The sequence below is a fragment of the Lissotriton vulgaris genome, chromosome 4_1 (assembly GCF_964263255.1).
Source record: "Lissotriton vulgaris chromosome 4_1, aLisVul1.2, whole genome shotgun sequence".
Lineage (NCBI taxonomy): Eukaryota > Metazoa > Chordata > Amphibia > Caudata > Salamandridae > Lissotriton > Lissotriton vulgaris.
In genome coordinates this window covers 1,096,020,591-1,096,038,083 of record NC_141691.1, presented here as the reverse complement: position 1 = coordinate 1,096,038,083, position 17,493 = coordinate 1,096,020,591, and positions in this window count along the sequence as shown.

Below are 17,493 nucleotides of genomic sequence, written 5' to 3'. Positions count from 1 at the left end.
GGAGTCACATGAACACACGATATCACATGAATGCATAACATGATAGAGGGATATATTTGGAACAAGAGCAATTCAAGCAAAAAAGGATAAATCTTCTAACAGATTAAAAGATACAAAAACAGATTTACACAGGGATATAATACGAGTAAGGGATCGGCAAGTATAAACTAAACAAAGTCCTTTAAAAGCACCAAGTCTTGTGAATAATGGGCAAGTTACCTGTAGAACTTAGATTTGATGATATTACGTTGTAATCTGTCACTGGTCATCAAGGGTAATGGAACCGATCCTTAGACCAACATAAAATATATCTAGATGAAGGATAGGAGGATAGAATAGATAAAGTCTCAGGTAGAAAAGATCACAAATCTAGGTATATACGAACTTGGATATTGAGGCATTACAATATGTCCTCTTAATGCGAACTATCGACTGTATGGCCACGGATATAAAAATATATAATAATCATGGCCTAACACAAAGGCTAATTTTATATTGAGCTCTCCATATATAGAGCGTTAATAGAAGCGATATATCTACAAGAGTCTCAATCACATTGTAAAATAATCGATATGTGGGTAAAACGTTCCACATGTCTTTCTTTTATATCTTCAAATCCTGAGTATTGTGGCTAAAACAGGGGAACCCCCTTTAAAACTAACAATAAGGCCCACTTGAAAGGTATATAAGCGGATACAGAGGGTTGATGAATGCTTAATATCAAATAGTCCTCATATTTCTAAATGTAACAAAAAGAGGTGATAATGCCTTATTGTTACATAACACTGCAAACAATTAGTTACCTGAATGGTTAAAAACGTTTTTTTCTTGTAGACAATGGCAGCGTGCAGTATAGGTGTTTCTACCAGGATATGTACCCCAGGGCGACAACAATTGTGTATAGAGTTGTGTGTGAGGCTGTAAAATAATAACAAAGAGAGAAGGTATGCTCAATAGTGTTTCTAGTAGTAATGGTAACTCCAAGCTGCTACGTGGAGCTGGAAGTACACAATTACCTTAAGATTTCTTTCAGGATAACGAAAAAAATCCGGTAATGAATGACAATTTTTTGCGGTCAGTTTGATAGCCTCAGACCGTTGATTTACGAGGACTGTTGTAAATCTGTGAATAAAATGACAGGCACTAAGTTGCTTGTTGGTAACGTCTGTTCCGCATGTAAAAGGCACACACGTAAAATAAACAAAGTAATATTAACAGATACACGAGGGAAAACCATCTAAATGTAAAGGGGAACCTAAACCGAGGCATCGGCTTTTACCTGATGAAAGACTGTCCCGCGGTAGGATACTGCTCGCTCTACGTGTATAACGCGGCGTTCCGTCTGCCAGAAAAGAATCAATGGGAGGAAACCAGCCTCCCAATTTAAATACTGAAAATTGCGCGGGAAGTCTACCTCACCTGATAAAGGTAATGAACAGGGACAAAGGACTCTACTGGAAAATGGTGAAAACATGGAAAATGGGCTAACTAGTATTCTTGGTCCCAGATTAATACACATAGATGGTACGTGAAACAAAGAAGCTTGCTGTTACAAAAAAATGCTTATGACAACGCAGATCGTTCTGACTCATCTCTCAAGTTAAAGTGGTAGTGGCTCATGTAGAATTAAACTATATAACGAAAAAATATATGTAGTGTAGATATTTATACACAACATATATCGAGAATGTTGCCCAATAATGACGTTTTTACAGAATACTGGAGGCATACAAGAGAGGGAAAGAGACGTGCTAGATATAGGTCAAAATGGCTGACACAATGTAACTACTGAAGGATAAAGTGAAACACTATTATCCAGTGCCTTGAGGACAAAATAGATACCTGAAACAAAGAGGGAAGATCTTATTGCAACAAAGGCAAGGGGCAATATTTGTCATAAATGGTAACATATTAGGTGGGGGTTCAAGAAGCTTAAATATTGGCATTTTCCCACGGGATTTCGGCATTCAGCCCTTAAGTGAAAGTCCCCAGGGAAAAAATCCAGAAGACCTCCCTTTTTCTTCTAACTTTGTCTCCGCCTTTATAGTCAGGAAGTCTTATTTTCTCTAGAATACGCCACTTAAAATCATCAGGTGTGTGTTGTTTTTCGTGAAAGTGTTTGACCAGCGGTGCCATGCTCTTATTGGTACGGATCGCTGAACGATGTTCTGTAAGTCTCACCTGGATGGGCCGAGACGTTTCGCCAACGTATCCTAGTTGGCAGGGGCATAAGATAAAATAAATGCAGTTGGCAGTTTTGCAGTTCCACATGTCGTTTGCATTCATGTGGTATCCATTCTGCTCACTGGTCTCACCTCCTATGATGCTGTCACAGGATTTGCACGAGGAACATTTGACAGTACCCTTCACTGGAAAATTGTTTTTGATGGACCTTTGAACAAATTGAGATGGTACATTATTAACAGTGAAACGTGAATGTACAATAAAATCTTTCAGATTTTTATTTCTTCTGTGTGCAAACAGGGGTTGTCTAACTTCGAGTATGTGGGGTTGGAATTCAAGATATGCCAGTTGGTGTTAGCAATATGCTTGACTGTGTTGTCGAGGGTGGAATGTTTAGTAATACACACGAGTTGGTTATTTTCCTTGAGGGGTTTTGTTCTTAACAGGGAATCGCAGTCGTAAAACCTAGCTCGTTTGAACGAGTCCCTGACCAACCTGTGGGGATACCCTCTGTTCAGAAATTTCTTACGCATAATATTAGCTTGGAAGTCATAGTCCGCCAAATTGGAACAATTCCTCATAACTCGGAGGAATTGAGAAAAAGGTATACTTTCTCGTTGGCAATGGGGATGAAAACTGTTGAAATGGAGAAGGGTGTTCCTTGCAGTGGGTTTAACAGAAAGATCAACTATAAGTTTATTGTTTTGATGTTTAATGATTAAATCTAAAAACTCAACCTGAATTTGATCATATTGGGCTGTGAACTTAAGGTTCACATCGGTTAAGTTGATCCATTGCAAGAATTCACAAAGCAATTCTTTCCCATTGGTCCAGATAAAGAAAATATCGTCTATGTATCTGGACCAATGGGAAATAGATTCATAAAAGGGGGCTATTTCGTTGTATATGAATTTGGATTCAAAAGCTTCCATGTAGATGTTTGCTATGGATGGCGCCACTGATGCTCCCATTACACCCTTCGTCTGACGATAAAGGGTGTTGCCAAATTCAAAAATGTTCTCAGTGAGAACAACCTGCAGCAGATCTAATATCAAGTCTTTTGGACATGTAATATCAAAATTGTCAATGAACCAGTTTGTGGCTAACAGTGCTTCTTTTTGAGGGATGTTACTATACAGCTCTTCGATATCCATTGTCACTAATAGGTCTTGTCTGGGATCAAAGGGTAAATTTTCTGTTTTTATTATCATGTCTCCTGTGTCTTTAATGTATGACACGATTTTGGGGATATATGGACGTAAAAAGGAATCGATAAATTTGGAAAGTGGTTCTGTATTAGTGCCGATGGTCGAAACAATGGGTCTATAGGGTGGATCTACTAAATTCTTATGAATTTTGGGCATACCATAAATGCATGCTGTTTTATGTTGATGAAAATTCAGATAGTCAAATTCCTTTTGATTAATGTCCCCCACTGTAAGTGCCCTATTGGTGAGATGTTGAATTCTATTGGATATTACGGTGGAGGGATTAGTTCTAATAATGGAGTAAGTAGCTGTATCAGAAAGCATGGTCTTCATTTTCTGTTCATAGCAGTCAGAATCTATCAGCACTATGCCACCGCCTTTATCGCAACTTTTGATCACCAGTTTATCATTGTTTCTCAGACTTTTTAGGGATTCTGATTCTTCTCTACTTAAATTGTAGATAGGTTGGGGTACGAAACGAAGAGCTCTTTCTAGTTGTTGAAGTACAACTAATTCGAAAGCAGCAACTTCAGGCCCAAATTGGTCCAGGGAGGGATTGAATGTGGAAGGAAGAGACAATTGTCTCGTTTCCTGATGTATCTCATTCGTATCTGTGTGTAAAGAAAAAAACTTTTTCAGTCTGATTCTTCGGAAGAATGAAATGATGTCTTTCTGTAGTTCAAAGACATTCGCATGAGAATGTGGGACATAGGATAGGCCTTTGGACAATAACGATTCAGTATGTGGGTCTAGAACGTTAGAAGAAAGATTGAAAATGGGGATTACATCCCCTGTCCCCCGTATTGGCGATTGCACGTTTCGCGGATGAACTGGGGTTCCTGTGGCTGATGTTGGTGCTGGTGTTGATGATGTGCTTGCTGAAAATTGCCTCTGGTCTGATTCTGAAAGTGGACCCTGGGGCGACCCCGCCGTGGGCCCCTGTTGGATAAAAAAGGCTGTTTAGGGCGGGGTCCATTATATTGATTAAAGTTGCCCTCGGGTTCATAGTAGGTGTTGGGACCCTCATTCTCAGAATCCGAAGAGTCCGTAAAGTTATTGACTCTTTGGGGTGTGGTTCTAATGTCATCTACATAATGGTTTTGTTTGTAGAAGTCCTGCCTAAGATAGGGGTAAGTCCCTTCCAGGGTATAGAAGCGTTTGTCTTTAGTTAGTTTGTCATTTTTACGTTTATTTAAATAGGCACTAAAAGATTCAAGTTCTTTGTTAGCCTCTTCGATTTTCTTCAAGGCATCATCAATGCTTCCTGATGCTTTTAATTTAGCTTCTAATTCTTCGATCTCTTTTTTAATGTCTACGGCTAGCTCTTTAGCGGTCTCAATGATTAAAATCATGAGGTCCCGGGAGCATCTGTTGGCAATAAGGCTCTATTTTTCCAGGAATGGCCTGTGGTGGACAAAGAGACCTGGAATGTTTCGAACTTTTAGACCCATGGGAATAATGCCGTTTTTAAATAGGCCAACATAAATTCTCCATGTGCTTCCATACGAGTGAGTTTCTTTTTAAGTTCTAATAATTTGCGACTATCTTCATTGTTGTAGACCCCAGTGTTCCCATTGCCACTAAAGGTCGCACTGGTTCCCACAAGTGAAGCAAATACTTCATCGGAAAAGCTGAATGTTTTCAAATGGGCCATATTGGTCCCAGAATGCAAAAGTGTTGCAAAGAATTAGATGCAATACAGAGAGGAAATAGATGGCAGTGAATACTCGCAATCCTTGATATATTTTGTAATGATACACAACGAGAGAACAGCCCAACACAGACAAGCTGTGGGTAAACCGATTGAGAGAAACAAGGACCCCCTGGGTAGTATTGTGTACAGACTCCTAGGGCAGGGTGAATGAATTATGTGAAAGCAATCCTAGGCAGTCTAACTAGTAGGCAAACAATTAATCCGACCCAATAGCGAAAGGAACATTCAAGAGTGAATTTATAAAACAAACATATTTTTAATTAACATAGTAAAAATCGGGAGGAGCTTCGCGGGCAAGCAAGATGGCCGTGTAAGCTCGGAGCTCCGGACCCTCCGCATAAATCCTGACCGAAATCCTGATCCACGGTGGTGGATTCTTGTTGGTGAACGGTCGTTGAGACGGGATCTGCTGTCCGATTTCAAATCCGACACTCATTGACGGATATACATCGTGCTGAAGAATCGTGCCAGGGATGGGCTATTGTCTCTGTGATGGCCGACGGCAACGACACCGTAACGCATGAACGAAATGCTGTGTGAGTGACTGCTACGCCGGCCCCACGGAGCACGCAAAGTTGCGGAGTGGCCTTTCGCTGAACAAATATCGGAGGGTGCTACGCCCTGCAATTGCTTTGCATAACCGGAGTGGCCTTGGTGTACCACCCTTTGTTCAGTTCCCCGGTTCCAACATGGTGGGCAAAGGCGAGCCGGACAGGACGGCGAACCGGGTCAGTAGGAAGACTACTCAACCCCAGTCAAATAAGATTGATCGCTATGCCCAACAAAGGATCTCGCCGAATGCGGCTGCCCGTTCGAAAGACATCCATCGGGCGGAATCGCCAGATGCGTCGGAGCTGACACTTCGGGATGTTATGGGGGCCATAGCTGGCATCAAGACGGAGTTGACACTCTGGCGATCGAACTTAACCTAATTAGAGCTGATCTGGGCAAGACTAACAACAGGGTAAAATCGCTGGACATCAAAACTGCGAGCCTCACGACTGATGTCTCGGACCTGCAGACGGAGGTCCGGGACCTGAGGTCTGCCAACGACCTCTTCTCGAGGCGGCTAGAAGATTTTGAGGGACGTGCCAGGCGGCAGAACATCCAAATTATCGGGGTACCGGAAGGTGCAGAGGACTCGGCCACTGATCTCTTTGTGGAAGACTTGATACAAACTCATCTGGCCCCCGTGGGCCTCAGCCGTTTCTTTTCAGTAGAGCGGGCCCACAGAATGCCGGGGGGACGTCCCAAGTTGGGCGCCACGCCAAGACCCATTATAGCACGGCTGTTCAATTTCAGAGATCGGGACGCGATTCTACAGGCCTCGAGATGTAATGGGCCCCTCAAGTTTCAGAATGCGGATGTCAACTTTTACCCGGATTTCACTAGGGCGGTTCAGCGCCAACGTCAAAGTTTTGCGGGAGTGAAGAGGCGTCTCAGAGACTTGGGGATGAAGTACTCAATGATGTTCCCTGCGAGACTACGTATCGAACACGATGGCCATGCTGTATTCTTTGACATGCCTGAAGTGGTAAGCGAATGGTTGGACACTTTGCCGCACAGACACGAGGAACGGGAAGAACATTCGGAGGGCGCCTCGGGAGGCCCCGAACACCAAGAGTAGAACTCATTTTAATAACTTTGTCGGTCGGGGACCCTGTTGACAATGACTAATGCCATACTGCTGCACTTTACGATGTATATCCTTCTTTCCGTTATGGAGGGTGGCGGGGGGGCCTGTGTGATCTCCTTTCTCCTCTACGGTCTTGTAGTTTAGTTAATGGGGCGACAGGCACACTGCTGGTTGGGGGGGCTTCTTAGTCTTATGCAGGGGTGCAGGGTGGGGGTGGTTTGGTGATTGGTTCTGTGTGTTTTCTCTCTTTCTTTCCTCTTCTTTTAAGGCAATGCAAAGACTGCTCTATTTCTGTTTGTGTACCTATGAGGCCTGCTGGGGTCGGTGAAGGCCCACGATTTGACGATGGGGGTAGGAAACTAAAAGTGCTGTGTTGGAATGTTAATGGGTTGGGTGATCGCATTAAGAGAGGGGTGGTTTTACAACTGTTCAAGAGATGTATGCCTGACGTTATTCTGTTACAAGAGACACACTTGGTGGGAAATACGTGTCGAGCGCTTAACAGGAAGGGATTCAAGATGGTGGCACATTCAGGGTTCTCTTCGGGATCCCGGGGGGGCGGGGATCATGGTACGCACGTCTCTCCCACTTGAGATAAACTCTAGCGTTGTTGATGAGAGGGGGCGGTACGTTGCTGTCTCGGGTAGATGGGAGGGGCGATCTCTGGTTTCGGTTTACGTCCCCCCGGGGCTGCAAAACAACACTTTTCAGGACCTTGGAGGCGCCATCTTGGGCCTACCCGAGGGGTTGCTTATTGTGGGTGGCGACTTCAACTCGGTCTGCTCGGGGACCTTGGACAGACATCCGCCCAGAAATCTCCGAAGTTCACAATCCTGGCTGCCCGATTTCTTAGACACCATGGGACTGATTGACTGCTGGAGGCTTATGCATCCTGCCCAGAGTCAATATTCATTTCACTCCGGGGCACATGGTAGTCTTTCTAGAATTGACGATATCCTAGCTCTAGCGGCCCACGCATCAGCAGTTTCCGAGGCCCGATTGCTGGCGAGGGGCATCTCAGACCATGAGAACTGGCGGTCGTGGTCAACCCGTGGTATTTCCGTAATCCGAAGACGCGCGGACTCATGTCCGAGGCTATTGAGCTCTATTTCTCTGAGAATACAGGGTCGGTTGCATCGGCCATCACCTTGTGGGAGGCATTTAAGACGGTTTTAAGACGGTTTTGAGAGGTGAGGCGCTCTCCCTTATTGCTGACGTCCGGAGACGCAGAGATGCGGACACGGTGCGTATCGAAGCTGAGATTACAGATCTGGACTCCCAACTGGAAATCGGCCCGACACCTGAACTGCTCCATACTCTCTCGCTTAAACAGTCCGAATATCGTGATATTGTCTCTGACGCTGCCAGGGTCATGGGTAGGGAGCAACAGGGTTGAATATATGATGTCGGAGACAAGGCGGGCAAGCTTATCGCTTGGCTGGACAAAAAGGAGAGAACTAGTCGGGTGGTTCCAGAAGTGCTGGGGGAGGATGGCTTGACTGTCACCGATCCGAGTGCAATAGTAGAGACGTTCGCAGACTACTTTGAGGCCATTTACACCTCGGCCTTGGACCGGTCTGAGTTTGACTCCGTAGAGCTTTTGGCAGAGATAGACCTCCCGTGTCTGTCGGAGACGGATCGTGATGACTTAGATAGGGACATCACCGCAGACGAGATAGCCCTTGCCATCCGCTCCCTTAGATCTGGCAAGGCTCCTGGCCCCAATGGTATTCCAGTGGAACTTTACAAGATCAAACCCGATGTCGTCTCTCTGCCCCTGCGGAACATGTTTCTGGAGGCGCGGGAGAAGGGCATGCTTCCCCATGACCAGAGGCTGGCCACCATTGTGTTCATCCACATGGAAGGGAAACCCAGAGACCTGTGCCGATCGTATCGTCCCATCTCTCTGTTGAATGCTGAGCCTAAGATTCTTGCTAAATTGCTGGCCAACCGTTTGATCGTCGCGATTGGCGACTTAGTGCACCCGGACCAGTCGGGCTTTATTCCATACCGCAACACTGCCCTTAACCTTCGGAGACTCCATGGAGCCCTTGCTAGGGCTCACACGCTCAGGGAGCCGGCCGCCCTGGTGTCTTTGGATGCCACGATGGCGTTTGACTCCCTCGAATGGGACTACCTGTGGGCAGTGCTAGCGAAGCTCGGATTCGGTCCGGAATTTGTAGGGTGGATCAAGCTTCTGTACGCCAGCCCGCTGGCCAACGTAACGGTCAATGGTCGTGTTTCCGCTTCCTTTGCTCTCCACAGGGGCACCAGACAGGGTTGCTCCCGTCGCCCCTATTGTTTGCATTGGCACTCGAACCGTTGGCCGCGTGGCTACGGCACCACCCCGACATACACGGAATTCGTTGGTCCCCTGGTTTCGAGGACCGAGTGTTGTTATATGCTGACGACATCTTGCTGTATCTCACCTCTCCTTGCAAGTCACTTATTGTGGTGTGTGACGTGCTTCGCCTCTTTGGCCGGCACTCTGGCTTGGTCATTACTTGGTCGAAGTCGCACTTGTACGTTCTGAGAGGGGGGACACCTCGTCTTCAAAGGGACTGTGGCATACAGGTTGCGAGACAGGGATTTAAATACTTGGGGATTTACATCTCAACTGACCCCAAGACACGCTACACGAACAATTTGCTTCCCCCCCTCGTCCGTCTCCGACGTGACGTAGAGGGTTGGCGTAGACTCCCTCTCTCTCTCCTTGGGCGTGCGGCATTATTTAAAATGATGTCCCTGCCCAGGTTCCTGTATGCTCTGCAAAATACTCAAGATCCGGTCTCAGCTAGTTACTTTAGGGAGATCGAGAGCTTGCAACGTGCCTTGCTCTGGGATGGCAGACCGCGCATAGCTATCACGAAGCTTACGCTCCCGTGGTATGACGGGGGTATAGCATTGCCCGACGTCCGGAGATATTACTGGGCCTCCCAGTTGGCAGCACTAAACCACGGCCTCTATGGTCCTGCAGACAGCCCGGGCTATGCCATGGATCGGTGGCTCCTAGATGGCGGGAAATACCATAGGGCGTTGTACACGAGATCTCTTGATAGTCGGATGTCTGGGCCAACGAAAACAGCTGTGCACATATGGAGAACGATCACGAAGTCGCAGGGGTGGAAGGATAGGCTTACAATGGCAACTCCTCTCTACGACTCCGAGATACTGGGTAAATTATGGCACACTAAGGGATTTGACAAGTGGGACATGATCGGCATATCTAAGGTGGAGGATATGATAGTGAGAGGGAAGGTAAAATCTTTTGCTCTACTGCAGACAGAGTTCCAGCTGGGCGGAACGGAATATTTCCGGTAGGCTCAGCTGCGTCACGCACTTCTGGCAGCCATGCCGGAGGGCGAGAAAATCCCTGAATACTCCCCCCTGGAAGATAGAGTACTGGACGGCCATATGCCTGATAGCGCTATCTCCTTAATCTATAAAAAACTGATAAATGTCCGCACTGACCTCCTTTTGGGGGTGAGAGACCAATGGGTACGGGATGGGATAGAGATCGATGATGAAGACTGGCAATGTGCGGTGTCCTCCCCCAAGGAGGTTGCTATCCCTGCCCGGCTGCGACTGGTACAATTGAAGATTCTACATAGATTTTATGTTACAGGTCCCAGGTTAATACATATGGGACATTCAGTTGATGGCCTCTGCAGGCGTGGCTGTGGCGCTCTGGCCACCTTTATGCACATCATTTGGGAGTGTAGTGCGATAGCCTCCTACTGGAGGCGGATACACATGGTTATGAGTGAGGTGACCGGGGTGGAAGTTCAGGCGGAGGCCCGACGATGCCTTTTGAATATCTGGGGCCCAACTGACTACAACAATGCACAATCTCAATGGGTTACCCTGGGAAATATGGTCGCAAAACGGGACATCGCTCAGATGTGGGGAGCGACAACAGCACCAAAGGTGGTACAGTGGAAGGCCAACATGGATTGGTGTATGTTCCGAGAGAAGACTGTGTACGTTGCTAGAGGTAAACCCCAAAAATGGCAGAAGATATGGGGGGCCTGGAATGAATATAGGGGTGACATCTGCATACCACCTGATACCGCCCCACTGGAGGAACGCTTGACCCCATAACCTATAACTCCAACTGGCGTTCTGGTTGCATAATTATCCTGTGCCCCCCCCCCCCCCATGGTTCTATATACCGGTACTGTATTTTGGATGTAACTGTGGCTATTGAGCCTAGCCGACCCCTAGATCGGGCCCGCTGCACAATGGTTTGATTGCCTTATTTCTTAGCACTAGTTCTGGTGCTTCTTTTCTGTATTTGTTATCTCTTTTATAAAAAACAGAAAATTACAACCTTGATACGTTCTGGTACCTTGTTTCTTGCACACTGGACTACTGGTAACTGATCTGCTGCCTAGCCTACGGGATGTAAGGCTGAATAGCTGTGTGCACTGATTTGAAAATAAAGGTTTTAAAAACAAAACAAAAAAACATAGTAAAAATCATATAAGGACCTGAACAAAATTCAGACTATATCGATTATTTTACAATGTGATTGAGACTCTTGTAGATATATCGCTTCTATTAACGCTCTATATTTGGAGAGCTCAATATAAAATTAGCCTTTTTGTTAGGCCATGATTATTATATATTTTTATATCCGTGGCCATACAGTCGATAGTTCGCATTAAGAGGACATATTGTAATGCCTCAATATCCAAGTTCGTATATACCTAGATTTCTGATCTTTTCTACCAGAGACTTTATCTATTCTATCCTCCTATCCTTCATCTAGATATATTTTATGTCGGTCTAAGGATCTGTTCCATTACCCATGATGACCAGCGACAGATTACAACTTAATATCATCAAATCTAAGTTCTACAGGTAACTTGCCCATTATTCACAAGACTTGGTGCTTTTAAAGGACTTTGTTTAGTTTATACTTGCCGATCCCTTACTCGTATTATATCCCTGTGTAAATCTGTTTTTGTATCTTTTAATCTGTTAGAAGATTTATCCTTTTTTGCTTGAATTGCTCTCGTTCCAAATATATCCCTCTATCATGTTATGCATTCATGTGATATTGTGTGTTCATTGGACTCCATAATTAATTTTCCTATTAGTAAATATCACATTGACATTTTTTGTCTCCACCGTCCAGGAATATCATGTACCTGTTGTTGTTCTATATCCTTTATTGAAGATTTTGCTTGCTTGTCATCAGTTTCTTTATGTAAGTTACCGTCCATTTATGTATTATAAGAATTGTTTTGAAACATCTAGAATACCATTAGAAGGATAATTTGTATGTCATCACTACAACTGCTATTTATTTGCTACATGTTGTTTTGTATACTAGAAACTTTTTAAGTTGAGTACTGCACAATCCAACAAAAAGACTTGTCCATTTTGAGGCATATAGGAAACAAATTAGTAAGTCTGAACCGAACAGCGCAAAGGATATTTGAGTTAGCGATATATAATGTTAGACCCTGTTGATTCATGTTTCACTGGAGAATGTATTTTTTGATGTGTATGTTTTTAATATTGAAGAGTTGTACCTTATATGTGTTTTCTTTTTATATATACATTTCCAGATAATCCGCTGCGACTCCTGAGGAAGGCGTTTTCCGCCGAAACGCGCGTCGAGTTCTCTGTTGTTATTGTACTTGAGGCGCCATTTATGATTTAGGGTGTCCTTTTTAATTAAACTGTGGAAATGTTTTCTTGCTTTTAAAATTGTGGTGTATTAAATATATATGTGTTGAGCATTATATGTAAATGTCATGATATTTGTCAAATTACATCATATAGTCTGAATTTTGTTCAGGTCCTTATATGATTTTTACTATGTTAATTAAAAATATGTTTGTTTTATAAATTCACTCTTGAATGTTCCTTTCGCTATTGGGTCGGATTAATTGTTTGCCTACTAATTAGACTGCCTAGGATTGTTTTCACATAACTGAATAGAATCAGTACATGCCCGGGGCACACAAGGTGTCCTCGTGCATAAGCCAGTCCAAACCGGTGCTGGGGCTTTCCAGCCCCAGTCCTGGCGCGGAGCTGGACAAAGGAAAGGGGGTGTAACCGCCCCCCTTCCTGGTCCCACCCAGAGGAGGGACCTAGACGGTGATCCACCCCTCAGATTGGGAATAAGAGTGGGAGCAGTGCCATAGCACCTCAGATCATCCTGAATCAACTTGAAACTAAGAAGACGACTGGACTTCGACATTCTGCTGCACAGAAGACTGAAGAGCATCTCCCTTGTGGCCTAGGAGTGGCCACCCTGTGAACACAGGCACCATCCAGCAACTCAACATCTGCTTTGCCGCCGCCTCCTGCCAGAGCCCGAGCCCAGAACCTGATGAGACCCAGACTCCTAGACTTCTCACAGCCCGATCCACAGTCCCTGCAAAGAAGGGACCTGTGGAGGCACCGAGAGACGTGGGATGGGACATATTGAAAGACCCCCAAGAAGCTGACTGCGCAGCACCCAAGGCACCCTTGACACTGTGCTTTGGGGTTTGAGAAGCCCCACCACCGAGCAGCCCTTGCACCGAAGATCAGCCCCCCAGCATCTCCACGATCTGCATGGGGCCCTTTTGCATCGTGCCACTCGACACGCCATCCCGGCCACTTGCCATGTGGTCAGTGGCCATCTTGGCGACAAAACCTACAATTTACACTGCGGGTCTGGTAGCTCTAGACTTACCCTCGCTCCTGTAAAAAGGAGCACCCGCTCTGACCTTGCTGATCCGAGTTAGAAGCTTGCATTGATTCCTGCGTGGCTTGCATTAGCCAAGGCATGTTTGCTCCAAACAAGAATCAGACACCGCCAACCGCTAGAGCCTTTGTGGGACAGCTCGTGACCAATGCCTGAACGTCCTTGACCTCTTCGTGTCCACGTGGCTGCAGAGACAATCTTTGCCTCATCGCCTGTTTGCACCCGACATCGCCTGGTTCCATCCTGGTTCCACAGTAGTCACTGGCTAGTGACTTTGAACATTGTCCCCTTTGCTTTCAGGTCTTCACCACTTCAGATCCACCCTTGGATCCACCCGAACTCTTCTCGTCTTGACGCCTGCAGCATCTTCAGCTCCAAGCACCATAGACCTGCGTGACGAAACCCGACACTACTTCGCACCTGTGCACCCGCTTCCTGTGGGTGAGGTAACTCAGCAACGCCGGTGTTCTTACACTGGTACACACCTCTAGTGCCTAGGTCTTAAGTTTTGTCCTTCTAGGTCAGCTGGAAGGTTCCTTAAACACTAACTTTGTAACTTTTACGCACCATTGACTTTACATTGGTATATGCGTGCACTTTCTGCACTGCACCCGAGTCCCGCGGGCTTTTCCCGACTTCTTCATTGTTAGTCCCGAACAGCTCCAGCGATTCCCAAGGCCCTAGGCCTACTTCCTTTTAGCTAGGTGGTTCTTATACCACTATTTTAGTATATGGTTTAGGTGGCCCCTAGGGCTCATCCATATTGTGCAACTTTTGTGTATTTAAACTGTGTTTTGTTTTAATGCATTTGCTTCTGTGCTCATAAAGAGTATAGGGGATTTGTAGTAAATAAATATATATATATTTTTCAATATACATCTGTGTGATGTCCTTTCATTTGGCATTCAAGGGGATTGTGTATGGTAAAACAGCTTGCTTCACATGCCTTTACAGAGTTTAGCCTAAGACTGCTTTGTCCACGCTACTAGGATAGCTGGTCTATAAGGTTGACTTACAACCAATCATCATAAGGGTTGCTTGGCATGGTACAAAGTGATCACTAGAACTAGTGAGCATCATATACCAGGCCAACTTCTCACATAGATGTTGGAAAGCATGGGCGAGATGACAGAACCTTGAGGGACCCCTGTTTTTGTGGAGTATGGTTTGGACGATAAAGGTGGGGTATGGATGACATTAGTTCTGTTTCGATGGTAGGACGCTAACCAGTCTCAAGCAGTTCCCTCTATGCCGGCTTCATAGAGTCTTTGTTTCAGAGTGTCAGGGTCAACCGTGTCAAATGCAGCTGAGAGGTCCAAGAGGAGTAGCGCAGCAACCCCATTGCTGTCAACTGTATTCTTTAGGTCATCCCAGATGGCAAGGAGGGCAGATTCAGTGCCTCTTCCTGGACGGAATCCTGTTTGGAAGTCTGAAAGTATGTCATTCTCTTCAATGAATTGTGACATCTGGGCGAACGCTGCTCTTTCTATCAGTTTGCCCAGGAAAGGTCCATTTGAAATGGGTCTGTAGTTGTCCAAGTTTGTTTTCTTCAGTAAAGGGCGTATGTATGACTTTTTGAGTTCTTCTGGAAATATTCAAGTAGTTAAGGAATCGTTGATGATTCTTCTTACTGGGGTGGCAGCAGAGGTTGTTAAAAGAATGGTCTTGAAAGTTTGAGGCAGACAGGGGAACAACAGCATGATGACTGAGTTTACTTTTCAGATGTTAAACAGTCCCTCAAGCATTCTCATGGAAGAACCTCCTGGAAGGTAGAAATATACACCAAACAGCCAACAGCATACGGTGAAAGAGCAATGCGCCTCTTGGCCAAGGACATCGATTCACCCAAAAGCCAGGGCTAGTGAAGATGACATCACATGTCCTTTAAGATCAAATGTCACAACAGGGAGTGATGTCTTATGACCTATGACCCACTGCCACCAGCCTCTCATCTGTTTCTCAACCCGTTTTTTATCTCCCCTGCCAGTTTTTCTCCCGTTAATGTCACTTTCCCACCTCATCTTTTTCCCTACTCTATCTTTTCACTTATTTCCTTATAAAAGCACACTGGAGGGGAAATCTGAAACCAAGTGAGTCTCATGAGAGACCTGGATTGATACATAATGGCAGCGATGTGTGAACCTGTTGTCCTTGTGCATAGTCTTCGGACGGAGCATCCCAAGCAGACATTTTACTTTGCACTTAGATCAGGGAAAAATACAAGAAATAGCACAAAACTGTTTACATAGATTAGGTGTGCACTCTGTTCCCAAAACAGCGGAAAGAGCATGCTTGGATAATGCTCACCAACTTATAAAGAAATACAGTTCTTATGATCATTCAGGCACTATGGTGTTTTGCCTCTAGGATGGCAACAAGCATTTGCAATGCAATATGTCCTGCAACTGCGAGAGTTCGAGCCACCAGCACCGCAAATGACAATGCCCCCTAATTATGTGTTTTAAAAAACTGCAAGCGGCGTGCAAACACACACCCCGCACTTGAAGTTCCAGTCCACGAGAAGCAAGACCAATGTTAGAACTGGGGGTCTCTAGTTGGCAGAGGTAGGTACCACTGTCCAAATAGGGACCCTTGCTTCTAGTCAGGGTAAGGAGAAAACCCTCTGAGATAACCCCTGCTCACCCTCTAGGTAGCTTGGCACGAGCAGTCAAGGCTAATCTGAAGGCAATGTGTAAAGTATTTGTACCAACACTCACAGTAACACAGTGAAAACACCACAGACTCCACAACAGTTTAGAAAAATAAAGTTATTTAATCTAAACTGCATAAGACCAAAACAAAAAAAATCCAACATACACAGTTCAAAAATATGGTTGCAAAAGAGTTCTTAAGGTTGCGATAAAAAGAATCCACAGTTGCGAGAAAAGTTCACAGTTGTGTCACGTTTAGCCAACAGTATCTTTAAGTGCGACAAAGTTCCAAAGGCAGAAGCTGGTGCAGTGGAAAACAAGCGATGCGTTGCTCCTGAGACCTTGGGGAGGCGATGCGACAACCCCGCTGCGACAGCGGGCGTGTTGTGACGAATCCCGTCTGTATGGGGAGGAAGGCCACTTGTATGGATTCCGGTGCGTAGGTTCCGTAGGAAGTTTGTTCTCGCAAGGCACGATGCGACGATCTCGTAGGGGCTGCGATGATCTCTGGGGCGACGATGTGCGATCCAGCGATGATCTCTCTCGCAGCTCCTCAATGCAATGGCTCTACGACGATGTTCACAGCGACGTGATGCGGTCCGCAAGCAAGCGGTGCAGCAATCTCACCCAGCGATGACAGGCTCTGCGACGACACTCGCAGCGATGTTAGTCTTCCCTCACTGGTGTGGTGCGTCCCGCAAACAAAGGATGCGATGGCTCTGGCAGCGGCAACAGGCGCTGCGACGATCTTGGCCTTTGTAGCGGTGGGAATTTCCTCGCACTGTCGGGGATGCGCTCGGCAGCGAGCGATGCAATAACTTTTCTGTAGCAAAGTCTTTAAATCTTGGTTTCCAGCTTCGCAGCACAGGTACAACTTCCAGAGGCACCACACATGGGCTACGCACTTCAGAAAGGACAGAACTCTCTCAGTAGAGCTCAGGGGAAGCTGGGGGTGAAGTCCTTTTGTTCCTGGGACTTCAAAACAGGGAGCCAGCTCTTCTCAGGCCCTTGGAGATTCCTTCAAACAAGGGGACACAGCACACAGCAAAGTCCTTCCCCTCTCCTTGGCAGCAAAGCAACAGCAGGCCAATCCAGCATAGCAACAGCAGGACAATCTTCCTTCTTCAGTTTCAGCTTTCTCCTTGGCAGAGGTTCCTTCTTGATTCCAGGGTGATCTAATTTTCTGTAGTCAGGGGTCTTATACTTATACCCCTAAAAGTCTTTGTTCTCTTTGTGCAAGTGGGCCCTGAGCCCAGTCTGAACCAGTTCTGGGTGTTCCTTGAGCACTTTGTTTTCCTGGCTTCTCCTTTCCTTTCAGAGTGAGGGGCAGGGTCGTCAGCCGCCCAGCAGGAACTACAGCCAGCATTGTGGAAGGCAGGCACAGCCCTATTCAG